The 10000-nt window shown below is 46.3% G+C and overlaps 1 protein-coding gene across 3 annotated transcripts in view; it reads right to left on the bottom strand.

The window, feature by feature from the left end:
• sptbn1 (spectrin, beta, non-erythrocytic 1) overlaps positions 1-10000 on the bottom strand; it is a 105506-nt gene that overhangs the window by 47354 nt on the left and 48152 nt on the right. The window lies entirely within an intron of this gene.

Raw genomic sequence — 10000 nt, 5'->3', positions numbered from 1 at the left:
ACAAAACCCCCCAACACACACACACACACACACACACACACACACACACACAAAGAGAAAAAAGAATATTCTCACACTGTAGCGTTACACTGCTAACCGTAGTTAATTTCAGCCCACACTAATCTACCTTGTGTAGGAGGTCTGGGACAACAACAGGCCCCCACAGACACAAACCACAAACTTGCACAAACCGTTTTTTTGCTGTTTTTTTTCCTGGGCAATGACATTCCAGGAATATGCTTTTTTCATTCCAAAAGGAGAAAAAAAATGGATTGCGAATCGTTCTCACAAAACAACAGAATCTTGTTTCACAGAAAAGTGCGTTGTGTGGCGCATGCATTCTCCCTATCACAAGAGGACAGAAAAGAAAGAGAAGACTTCACTTAGCAAAACAATACTGCTCTTCTGTAATCGGGTCAGATGGTTCTGGGTGCTGTGGTGATTGGAGACCGGACCATACAGACCCAAGTGGACGAGACAGGATAATGTCCACGTCTCTCGGTCTAATTTGTCCGTATCCTGGTCAACAGAATGGAATTCGTCACACTTCCTTTGAGTGTCTGTGTGTGTGTATATGTGTGTGGTTGGGTGGGTGCTTGTGTGTGCATATGGGCGTTAATGTGTGTGTGTGCGTGTGCATGTGTGTGTGTGTGTGTGTGTGTGTGTGTGTGTGTGTGTGTGTGTGTGTGCGTGCCTGCGTGTGTGTGTGGGTGGGAGCTTGTATTTTCATATGGGCGTTAGTTTGTGTGTGTGTGTGTGGGTAGGTGCTTGTGTGTGCATATGGGTGTTAGTGTGTCTGTGTGTGTATGCGTGTGTTAGTGTGTGTGTGTGTGTGTGTGTGTGTGTGTGTGTGTGTGTGTGTGTGTGTGTATGTGTGTGTGTGTGTGTGTGTGTGTGTGTGTGAGTGTGTGTGTGTGTGTGTGTGTGTGCTAGGAGTGTGGAGGGCCAAGCACCCAGGGTGAGGTCAGAGTGTTTGTGTTTTGGGTCGTAATGACCAGCCTTCGGTGACTTTGTGAAAACAAACAACTTGGCGCTGATTTTAAAACTTGTGATGACAGAGAGTGGCCCACTGACAGAGACGTCGGGGAATTCGAGAAGAAAATTACACAAAATACAGCAAAATGGCGCCAAAACACACACACGCACACACACACCCCCCCCACACACACACACACACCCCCCCACACACGCACACACACACCCCCCCACACACGCACACACACACACAAAACAGGCCCATTTTCTAAGAACTGTGTTCTTGTGAAAATGAGTGGCCTCTTGAGTGTATCTCTATGTTTCCGCCTCTATGTCTGTCTTAGTACAAACACGTGTGTGTGTATGTGTGTGTGTGTGTGTGTGTGTGTGTGTGTGTATGTGTTTTGAACACAGTCATTCTTAAAAGTATCGATACTAATGAAATAAGGTATTGTGAAATTTTCAATTTCAGGGTATTATGATACTTTGTGTGTGTGTGTGTGTGTGTGTGTGTGTGTGTGTGTGTGTGTGTGTATGTGTGTGTGTGTGTGTGTGTGGACTTTATGGTTTGCGAAACCCCGACCCTTCCCAGAGAAAGAAGAACTCTCGATATCCACATCGTGGGCCAAACAATAGCTCCCAGAGACTGTCTGTGTTCCCTCTCCAACCTCAGTGAAATGGCTTCCTCTCCCTCCCTCACATTTCCCTGCAATCCCGAGAGAGAGAGAGAGAGAGAGAGAGAGAGAGAGAGAGAGAGAGAGAGAGAGAGAGAGAGAGAGAGAGAGAGAGAGAGAAACTATAAATCTCATCAATGCTCTTTCAAATTAAGGGTCCCTCCCTACGAGGCAGCTTGTTGCGATCACAGAAGAGAACAGAGCAGCTCGGCGGCCATATTGAAGCCATTTCACATCCACATCCAGTAAACGTGAAATAATAATTCTTTTCAACTGAGAAAACACGAGACAGAGAGACAGACAGAGAGAGATAGAGAAAGAGAGAGAGAGAGAGAGAGAGAGAGAGAGAGAGAAAGAGATTACTATGTAGTTATACTGACAAGTTGTTTACTTCCCACGCAGTGGAGAGTCTTTCAGTGTGGTCTGTCTGTTTCATTTTTTGTTTGTAAGCAGGACTATTTCACAAACATAGAGCTTTGTGATTTTCATGAAACTGTGCATAGTATTCGAATGGGTCGAGGAGGAACCCATAGACTTTCGAAGAGGACATGACTGGCATGGCATTGGGCCTTAGCGGAGGTTAGCACTCTAAGTGCCCTTTCTACATTTATATTGAATTACATTCATTCCAGCTCATTACTATATTTTATTATGAGGCATTATGCCGTTGTGGCTGTATTATGGCGGCATTCTATGGTCATGCCAATAAATGAGACTGAATGTCACTAAATTGAATTGAATTGAATTGAATTGAATTGAGCAGAGAAGTCTGGTGTGGGTCAGACACACACAGAGGGAGAGTGTGTGTCACATTTAAGACACATCTGCATTCTAAACACATAACCAAATGTCCTACCAAGCCTAATAAATAAACAAATAAACAAAAATGAAAACATTAGTATGACACAGATGATTGATTCATCTCCACAACCTAGTCTTGTCACCTTGTCCTCCCCCTCCTCCTCCACTCCGTTACACTCACACAGACGCGTCACCTCATGCTAAAAAGACGTGCCTGACCGCCGCAGGACGGACAGCACCCCACCCAAAAGACACTCCACCACTACCCCCACTTTTTGGGAAAACAATGTCTTCCAGATGACCGACTGATCACTGCGCTGTTGAGAGCAGATCACACAATGATGTAGGGGGGAGGGAATGAACCCAGTGACCTGTGGGAGGCTGAGGGGCAGGAAGAGTCAGGGCTCCACCAAAGGTCAGTTTGGACACGAGCTTCCCCCTACGGACTATGTGTGTGTGTGTGTGTGTGTGTGTGTGTGTGTGTGTGGAGGGGGGAGCTCCACCAGGGATAAATTTGACACAAGCTTCCCCTACGGGCTACACCACGCCCAGGCTTAAATTGGGCCTCGGCTCGGACCCTTTGTTACACATGGGGTTGGTGTGATTGGGGTCTCTCCCTGATTGGATCGTGTGTGTGTGTGTGTGTGTGTGTGTGTGTGTGTGTGTGTGTGTGTGTGTGTGTATGTGTGTGTGTGTGTGCATATGCATGTGTATGTGTGCGTGTGTGTATGCATGTGTTTGTGTGCGTGTGTGTATGTATGTGTGTGTCTATTTGGGTGTGAATGTGAGTGAGTGATAGAGCGAGAGACCCAGTAAATAGATAAGGGGGCCTAGCTGAGCTGAGCTGAGGAAGATTGATCGTCTGGCCCTTAACAAGCCAACAGGCTCACTGACAAACAAGCCAACAGGCTCACTGACAAACAAGCCATCAGCATCTGGCTACAGAGACGCCAAAAAACTAATGACACACAAACAATGCATTAGGGCCTTTTCCTGCCAGGCCGATGGAGAACCAATAACAAACCAATGGAGAACCAATAACAAACATACATCACTCACTGACGGCTCCACAGCAGACGATTCTAATCCCTAACCTCTACAAATGACGCAGAATGGGAGAGACTCTGGATGGAACACTGTGATTTATCCCACCCAAGAGAGGGCAGCTGTAAGGGAGATGCTGAATTAAATCACCCTTGTTTACTTTGATTCTCCAAATCATGTTTATTGTTATTCCATTAATGTGATATTATTTGAACTGTATTTAATGTTTGTTTATCAGAGAGAAACTGGGAGTTTAGAAGGGAGTGGGCTAAGGTCCAAAGGGTAGATAATATTTATATGATGTAAATGTATTGATGTAATGCTTGTTTAATGTTTGTTCAACAGAGGACAGCTGACATAGATTGATCTGATGAGATCCAGGTTCACAAGGTCGGCTGCTGTGTTTGTAGCTCTGTGAATGGCCACTGACCAATGACCATGTCGTTAGCAAGATTTCAAATGAAGCTCTTACATCAACTATGTACTCAGTTATGTGCTGACTATGGGTCTGTGTGTTTCCATTCAAAGGCACCCTATGGACAAGACCAGTGATTTGGATGATTGCAATCTTATACTTTTAATACTATTGTGCCCATGTACTCTGTCTTCCTTTTGTTTTGCATTTGAAGGCACCTTGGAAGTGACAATTCAATTGGAACAGCGAATAAAGATGGAAGGTTTGACAGATAGCGAGAGAGAGAGAGACAGAGAGAGAGAGATAAAGAGAGAGAGAGATAGAGAGAGAGTCAGCAAGTATCTTTCAGTCTCCTTCCATCACTTCCAATTGTGTGGGAGAGCTGAGTGGAACACAGAGCATTGACCACCAGAGAATATCCCAGCATGCATCAGGGCAGACGGCGGCTCCACACCCTCTGTCCCAGAGAGGCCCTGCTGACGCTGATGAAAGCTCAGCACAGGAGAGCTGTCAGCCTGGGTGGCTCTCCTCCCCACACTCATCCTCTCAAACAGCCTGACCTTCATGTCTCTTTTATCTCTCTCTCTCTCCATCTCTCTCTCTCTCCATCTCTCTCTCTCTTTCTCTCTCTCTTTATCTCTCTACTGTATGTATCTTTACTCTTCCCCTTTCTTACACCTATTCCTCATTTTGGAGTCTATGTTCTTTAGGGTCTTGTGTACGTGTGTGTGTGTGCATGTGAATGTGCGTGCATGTGTGTGTGTGTGTGTGTGTGTGTGTGTGTGTGTGTGTGTGTGTGTGTGTGTGTGTGTGTGTGCGGAGGGTGGGGGTCTTCTTTAGGGTTGAGGTTGTCAGTTTCCTTTTGACAGATAACAAAGGACACATTAGTTTCTCTCTTTCTCACTCTGTTTCCCTTCCTCTCTTTGGTCTCTGGTTGTTCTTTTTCATTTCTCTCTCCCTCTCTCTCTCTCTCTAGTGCCTCTGTTCTTTTCTTGGAGCATGAAACAGAAACAGGATGGGGGGACAGACAGTTGAGTGCGGTGTTGAAGGATGGGCTGACTTTTTGACATTTTCCAGTCATCGCCTCACAGCTATTTCATTCATAGAAGCGTTTCCAGTTATTTTACCACACCACAGGGGTAGTGTAGTGTAGCTCTAGTGTGTGTGTGTGTGTGTGTGTGTGTGTGTGTGTGTGTGTGTGTGTTTCTCTATCTGTATGAGTCAGACAGAGAGCGGGAGAAAGTGTGTGTGTGTGTGTGTGTGTGCGTGAGTGTGAGAAAAAGAGAGAGAAAGTGTGCACACACGCATATGTCTGTACATGTGTCAGTATTTGAGTCTGTGTGAGTCTGTGTGACACACAATTCTTTCTCTCTCTTTCTTTCTTTTTCTTTCTTTCTTTCTTTCTTTCTCTTTCTCTTTAACAGCAGCCACCCAGTGCTAAATAGCAGCAGGTCATGGAGTCATGCACAGTGCAGACCCCACCGAGTAAATCAGACTTGTTAAAGGCCAGAGTCCCCCCCCCCCCACACACACACACACATAACCCCCAGAGAGAGAGAGAGAGAGAGAGAGAGAGAGAGAGAGAGAGACAGCGACACACCCACCCCCCCTTAGGGCCTATTCTGAGGGAGAGCTCCATCCCCACCCCTCCACCCACCCTCTGTCTGGGTGCCCCAGAGATCTGAGCTGCTGCCAGCCCGCAGACAGAGGGCTCTTTCAGAGGATGAGAGGGTGAGAGTGGGGTGGGCCACGGCCAAGGAGGAGAGAGGGAGAAGAGGAGAAAGAGAGAGGGAGAGGGAGAGAGAGGAAGAAGAGGAGGAGGAAGAGAGAAGAAAGAGAGGAGAGAGGGATAGAGAGGGAGTTCCAAGGGATGCAGGATGAAAAGATGGGTGGCATTTACTGTAAAAAAAAAAATGCCCCGACACACACACACACACACACACACACACACACGTACACACACTGTGATGGCCCTTCACCCCTGACAGACTCAAGACATCAGGAGAAAAATAGGATAAACAATTAAACTTGTTGCTCTGGAACAAGCTCTTAGAAATGCGTGGGTGGACACATGGGTTTTATAACTCCTCTTCTGTCCCAAAACAGTAAAGAGGAATTGACCCCTGACCATAAGAGCTAACCCTGTTAAGCCACTCATTGAGAACATTCTAGTCATCTCGTGCTAACTTCAACATTCCACTGCATGAGGTAGAGAATCAGTCACAATTAGAATCTAATAGTCCAATCAGATCATTTCCCTGGGGAGCACTCACACTAACTTTGTGTTTTTATGCAAATGATTAGGCTACATCCAAAATGGCTTACAGTACAGTAAAGCTACCTTGACTATCTTGAAAGATGCTATATAAAAGTAATTACTTCTTCTTCTTCTTCTTCTTCTTCTTCTTATTATTATTATTATTAGTAGTAGTATAGTTATGTGGTATATTCATCAGCATGTCAGCTTGCTGGGTATCAGGTCTGTCATTTACACCTTGCACCTTGCTCAAATTCAGCTAAATGGACACTTATAAATCTTACAAGATGTCAAATAAAATGTTTCACTTCCAACCACTATGAGCCAACAATAATAAACTCCTTCAGATATGTGAAATATAAGCTATTTACTCCAAAGTATCTATTCAATTGGTGGAATGGTAAACACACACATGGTTTCCTACGGGCCGCTGTGGGAAATGGCCCTGTGGAGATCCGTGGGGCTTTACGTGGGGAGTTACTGCAGCCGAGAACAAACAGATCCTTTCAGGCGCCTTGCTCAGATCCTGACCTGCGTCTTGTCCTGGGCTTGTAACTGCTTTATGACCAGCCCGGATGGACATTGTCAGGTTACTTATTACACACACACACACACACACACCCATTCACCACACACACACACACACACAGACACATACACACACAGAGATGCAAGGTCCATTCACCTCTGAGTGTGTCATAATGGGAGACAGTGTGTGTGCGAAGGGTTGATTCTCGTGTTAAGCGTTGTCACACAACAGACCCCACTGACCTGCACGCAAACAGGGTGTGGGGTCAGATGTGAGTCAGATCTCAGAGCTGCCTCGGCCATAAGGGCTGTTCACACAAAGAATGATAACTTTTCATGATAACCAAAAAAAAGTATCGTTCTAGCTAATATGAATGACAACTTCAACACATAAACTATATTGATAACAGCATAAAGAACGATATTATCGGGGTCACTTTCAGTTATCATTATATATAGCGCTCTTGGTGTGCACAGTCCTTTACAGTTTATAGGTCTCAGTCTCTTGAGTTTCAGTCAATAACTAACTAGATAACAACTGCACAACTCCACTCATAATAAACCCTGTGAGACGTCTTAGTCTGAATCCGCAGGCTTTGAATGATAATCTCCTGTTGACGTGTTTCAATATGGAATAGCTCAAGTTAAATGGCCGTCTCTTCCACCTCTATTCTAGCTGAGGCACCTTTGCAAAATGGATCTGCACCAGACATGGGCCAACAGTGGGCCAGACCCAGACTTAAAGACTGGAAAGCCTCTACAGGGCTGTGGGGCTGTTGTGCTTACATGAGCTCTCTCTCTCTCTCTCTCTCTCTCTCTCTCTCTCTTTTATTTCTCTCTATCTCTCTTCCTCTCACTCTCTCTTTATATCTCTATCTACCGCTCTCTCTCTATCTCTACCGCATAAATTCAAAATTTCTTCATTGGCATGACAAATCAACACTTATGTTGCCACAGCAGTCATTAGACAATAAATCAGAACATAACGTATATCGAACAAACATTATGAACAGATAGAGAAAGAAGAAAACCCTCTCCCTCTCCTTCTCTCTCTCCCTCTTTTTCCCTCTTTCTCTCTCCCTCTCTCTCTCTCTGGGAGGTGTGAGTTAGGGGGTGAAAGGACGAGTTTATGGCTCTGGGATCATAAGGCTGCGCCACAGAGGAACACTGGGCGCCCTGGGGGCAGGGACACTGGTGGTTTGGGAGGAGCACACGGTCGCCACAGGCTGTTGCTGACCACCATTTTGTTTGTTTTCTGTGGAAGGAGTGTCTTGTCTTCATTATCCTGACGGGTGCTGTAGGCTAGTTAGGTCAGTTGGGTTTATCATTACAAAACCTACATTCTTAAAAGCTGAAGAGGAAAAACGATTCACTCAGAAACAGGGCTTCTGAAGTGAGACAGCACATTTAAGGCTTTCTTTAGACTGTTTTTTTTTTTTTTTTAATCCTGCATATGTTTACAAATTTAACAGGACAAATGCTTTGATGACAAACTGGTTACCGGTATGTGTAAGACATTGCAGGGGTAATATGAGATTATATGGAGAAGGAGAGAGTACAAAACAAAGAGAGAAAATATACTTGAAAATAAACCAACACCACTGGCTGGCTGGAGCCTTGGAGAAGAGTCCAGTGGTGAATGGGGTGGGAGAGGCTGTGTGTGTGTGTGTGTGTGTGTGTGTGTGCGTGCGTGCGTGCGTGCGTGCGTGCGTGCGTGCGTGCGTGTGTGTGTGTGTGTGTGTGTGTGTGTATGTGTGTGTGTGTGTGTGGACTTTATGGTTTACGAAACCCCGACCCTTCCCAGAGAAAGAAGAACTCTCGATATCCACATCGTGGGCCAAACAATAGCTTGGGAGATGGGGGGCAGCACTAGGGAGCATTCACACCTCTGCAAGGACAAAGCCAGCCAGCCACACACATGTGTGAAAATGCTGAGTGAGGATTACTAATGTAACCCCCCCCCCTCCCCCCACACAAACACACACACACACCTTTTCTCTTTCTTTCCCTCTGTCTTTCTCTGTCCAACTCTCTCTTTCTCTATCACATCAGAAAGACATATTTTATTGAATATATTTTTCATATGCACAAGTGTCCTTGCCGCTTTATAATGAGAGTGCACACAGGAGGGGCCATTGTCGTCATGCTCCACACCCCCCTGCAGTTAGATGTCACTGGGGTGCTTTCAAGGATATTATTCACACTCCAGAGTGAAGACTCCATCGCTGCGCTACACTTCCTGGCTCAGTGGTCACCGTGGAATGTAAAGGGGTCAGTATTCGGCCGCAAACGTGAGTGCGTGAGTCGCAGTAAACACACAACTGTTTTCACCACGGCTCCTCGACAACATGCCCCCAACACTTAGCACATGTGAGACAAAAGCGTGTGATAGACATTGTGATGATTTACATATCACATGCCCCCCCCTCTCTCTCTCCCTCTCTCTCTCTCTCTCTCCCTCTCTCTCTGTGTCATTCTCTCCTTCTATCTCTCCCTCACACCCCCATGGTTCTGCATGACGTCATTATTTGTGGACTGGGTTATGAGGGCATAAAGGCACTCAGTAGTGGCCATGTCCACACAAGATGAAAACAGAGCTACCGCTAAGAGGCCAGGACAAACAGGCACCCACAGGCATGCACACACACACACACACACATGCACACACACACACACACACGCACACACACACACCCACACACACACACACACACAAACACACACACACACACACAAGCACGCACACACACACACACACACGCACACACACACACAAACAAAACAACCACTCCCTCCTTTTTCTCCTTTCCCTATGCCATTGTTATGTATGGCAGCGTGCTAAGGGGGGGCAAACAGTCATGCTATGCAGTCAGCAAGTGTGTGTGTGTGTGTGTGTGTGTGTGTGTGTGTGAGACAATGTATTTGAGGGTGGGGGGGAAGTGGGATCAGGGTGTAGTTGGCAAACAAATTTCACAAAAAAAGAGCGGAGTCACGGTCAATGGCTGTCAGAGAAAGAAAGACGTGCCCTCTTCCAAACAACACAACACCACAAACCCAACCCAGACTACTGGCCCTCTTGTGTCTTGCTGCACAACCCCCCCCCCCCCAGACCCCCCAACCCCCCTCTTCTCTTCTCCAGTGTTCCTCTAATCCAGTCCCCCAAAGCAGCAGAGCCACCGTCGCCTAGACTCTTCCAAGCTCCTGGTTCCAGACACCCCATGCGTGCACATGCACACGCGCGCTCACACACACACACACACACACACCCTCCCTCTTCCCTTCTCTCAGACACAGTCTCTTTTAGTC

Source organism: Alosa pseudoharengus, unplaced genomic scaffold (genome assembly GCF_046254945.1).
Source record: "Alosa pseudoharengus isolate Yale_2024_CS ecotype anadromous, Long Island Sound unplaced genomic scaffold, YU_APseudo_1.1 YU_APseudo_1.1_scf_1, whole genome shotgun sequence".
Taxonomy (NCBI): domain Eukaryota; kingdom Metazoa; phylum Chordata; class Actinopteri; order Clupeiformes; family Clupeidae; genus Alosa; species Alosa pseudoharengus.
This window is presented reverse-complemented; position numbering and strand designations above follow the sequence as displayed.